A 3,487-nucleotide genomic window follows, 5' to 3' on the forward strand; every position below is an offset into this window, starting at 1 on the left:
CGGCTAATCAGGTCTACCCCGGCGGCGGCTGGGGACATCAGGTCTACCCCGGCTCCGGCCGGGGACAACAGGTCTACCCCGGCTCCGCCCGGGGACATCAGGTCTACCCCGGCTCCGCCCGGGGACATCAGGTCTACCCCGGCTGCGGCCGGGGACAACAGGTCTACCCCGGCTCCGGTCGGGGACATCAGGTCTACCCCGGCTCCGCCCGGGGACATCAGGTCTACCCCGGCTCCGGTCGGGGACATCAGGTCTACCCCGGCTGCGGCCGGGGACATCAGGTCTACCCCGGCTCCGGTCGGGGACATCAGGTCTACCCCGGCTCCGCCCGGGGACATCAGGTCTACCCCGGCTGCGGCCGGGGACAACAGGTCTACCCCGGCTCCGCCCGGGGACATCAGGTCTACCCCGGCTCCGCCCGGGGACATCAGGTCTACCCCGGCTGCGGACGGGGACAACAGGTCTACCCCGGCTCCGGTCGGGGACATCAGGTCTACCCCGGCTCCGCCCGGGGACATCAGGTCTACCCCGGCTGCGGCCGGGGACATCAGGTCTACCCCGGCTGCGGCCGGGGACATCAGGTCTACCCCGGCTCCGCCCGGGGACAACAGGTCTACCTCCGCTGCGGCAGGGGACATCAGGTCTACCCCGGCTGCGGCCGGGGACATCAGGTCTACCCCGGCTCCGGTCGGGGACATCAGGTCTACCCCGGCTCCGCCCGGGGACATCAGGTCTACCCCGGCTGCGGCCGGGGACAACAGGTCTACCCCGGCTCCGCCCGGGGACATCAGGTCTACCCCGGCTCCGCCCGGGGACATCAGGTCTACCCCGGCTGCGGCCGGGGACAACAGGTCTACCCCGGCTCCGGCCGGGGACATCAGGTCTACCTCCGCTGTGGCCGGGGACATCAGGTCTACCCCGGCTCCGGTCGGGGACAACAGGTCTACCCCGGCTCCGGCCGGGGACATCAGGTCTACCCCGGCTGCGGCCGGGGACATCAGGTCTACCCCGGCTGCGGCCGGGGACAACAGGTCTACCCCGGCTCCGCCCGGGGACATCAGGTCTACCCCGGCTCCGCCCGGGGACATCAGGTCTACCCCGGCTGCGGCCGGGGACAACAGGTCTACCCCGGCTCCGGTCGGGGACAACAGGTCTACCCCGGCTCCGCCCGGGGACATCAGGTCTACCCCGGCTGCGGCCGGGGACATCAGGTCTACCCCGGCTCCGGCCGGGGACAACAGGTCTACCTCCGCTGCGGCCGGGGACATCAGGTCTACCCCGGCTGCGGCCGGGGACATCAGGTCTACCCCGGCTCCGGTCGGGGACATCAGGTCTACCCCGGCTCCGCCCGGGGACATCAGGTCTACCCCGGCTGCGGCCGGGGACAACAGGTCTACCCCGGCTCCGGCCGGGGACATCAGGTCTACCTCCGCTGTGGCCGGGGACATCAGGTCTACCCCGGCTCCGGTCGGGGACAACAGGTCTACCCCGGCTCCGGCCGGGGACATCAGGTCTACCCCGGCTGCGGCCGGGGACATCAGGTCTACCCCGGCTGCGGCCGGGGACATCAGGTCTACCCCGGCTCCGGTCGGGGACATCAGGTCTACCCCGGCTCCGGCCGGGGACAACAGGTCTACCCCGGCTCCGGCCGGGGACAACAGGTCTACCCCGGCTCCGGCCGGGGACATCAGGTCTACCCCGGCTCCGCCCGGGGACATCAGGTCTACCCCGGCTCCGCCCGGGGACATCAGGTCTACCCCCGCTGCGGCCGGGGACATCAGGTCTACCCCGGCTCCGGTCGGGGACATCAGGTCTACCCCGGCTCCGCCCGGGGACATCAGGTCTACCCCGGCTGCGGCCGGGGACAACAGGTCTACCCCGGCTCCGGTCGGGGACATCAGGTCTACCCCGGCTCCGGCCGGGGACAACAGGTCTACCTCCGCTGTGGCCGGGGACATCAGGTCTACCCCGGCTCCGCCCGGGGACAACAGGTCTACCCCGGCTGCGGCCGGGGACATCAGGTCTACCCCGGCTGCGGCCGGGGACATCAGGTCTACCCCGGCTCCGGCCGGGGACAACAGGTCTACCCCGGCTGCGGCCGGGGACATCACGTCTACCCCGGCTCCGGTCGGGGACATCAGGTCTACCCCGGCTCCGGTCGGGGACAACAGGTCTACCCCGGCTCCGCCCGGGGACAGCAGGTCTACCCCGGCTCCGCCCGGGGACAACAGGTCTACCCCGGCTCCGGTCGGGGACATCAGGTCTACCTCGCTCCGGGGTCCGCCGGGGGCCGGCCTTGCCCCCTGGTGGCGGGCGCCGGCCGGGGACATCAGGTCTACCTCGCTCCGGCGGGACTTAGTGCAATTTCGGCGCCGGCCGGGTAGACCTGTTGTCCCGGCCGTCTGCGGAAGTTCACCAAGGGGTCGCTGTTGTCGGCCGCCTCCGGCTGCGTCATGGTAGGAGGCGGCCTGCGTTGGCGCCCCTCCCCGGTCGAGCTGCATTGGTCCTCTTGGAGGCCTGGCCGGCTTTGGACTCGTCTGTCCGTCTTATGGGAGCGAGGTGACGGGCCGCATCCCCGCAGGTTGACCCCGTACCTGCGTCCGAGGCGGAGCGGAGCGGCCGCGCGTGCGGTCGCCAGGGCCAAGCGAGTGCCGCCTAGCCGGGACGAAGCGCGCGTGCCTTTGTGTCCCGGCTCCCGTCCTTCCCAGGGAAAAGTGGGTCCAGTTGGCGAGGCGAGAGAGAAGGGGCCGCGCGAAAGAGCCGGATCCGCGGAGGCGAGAGAGAAGGGCCGCGCAAGAGCGGATCCGGAGAAGGCCGAGAGAGAGAGCAAGAAGGGGGCGAAAGACGATCCGAGAAAGCTGCTCGCCGGCCCCGAGGCGGGGAGAGAGAGCCGAGAGAGCGAGAGCGAGCCCAGAGAGAGAGTTGCCGAGAGAGAAGAGAGAGAGAGTGAGAGTTGAGCGAGAGAGAGAGAAAGAGAAGCCGCGAGCAGCGTGTCCCGCTCCGGCCCGGCTTCTGCCGGTCGATTGGCCACGGGGGGGGGCGGCCCCCCCCGGGCACCGGTGGCGGGCGAGGCGGCGGCGCCTCGTCCCTTTTCTGCCCGGCCTTAAGCCGGGGGCCCGCTCGGCGGGCGCGGTTTTGGGCCCGTCGGTCCGCCTCGGCGGTGGCGGCGGTGCTCGGCCCGCGTTGGAGAAGCCGTCCCCCTCCCTCGGCCTTAAGCCGGGGACCCGCCTTGTGGCGGGCAGAATTTTTGGGCCTAGTTTTTTTTTTTTTTTTTTTTTTTTGAACTTGCCGGGCCCGGCACCCGACGGAGAGCCCCCCCGGACTGGTCCTGGGCGAGGCGGCGGCGCCTCGCCTACCTCGGTCGTGGCCGGATCGACTGAGCCGCTTGTGCCGGGCGGGGCCGGCTTTGCCGCTTTGCCGGGTCGGTTGCTTTCGGTTGAGGCGGGCGGAGTGTGGGGGGCACCCGCCAGGCCTCCTCCGCGGGCCT

This window comes from Agelaius phoeniceus, unplaced genomic scaffold (assembly GCF_051311805.1).
Source record: "Agelaius phoeniceus isolate bAgePho1 unplaced genomic scaffold, bAgePho1.hap1 Scaffold_472, whole genome shotgun sequence".
Lineage (NCBI taxonomy): Eukaryota > Metazoa > Chordata > Aves > Passeriformes > Icteridae > Agelaius > Agelaius phoeniceus.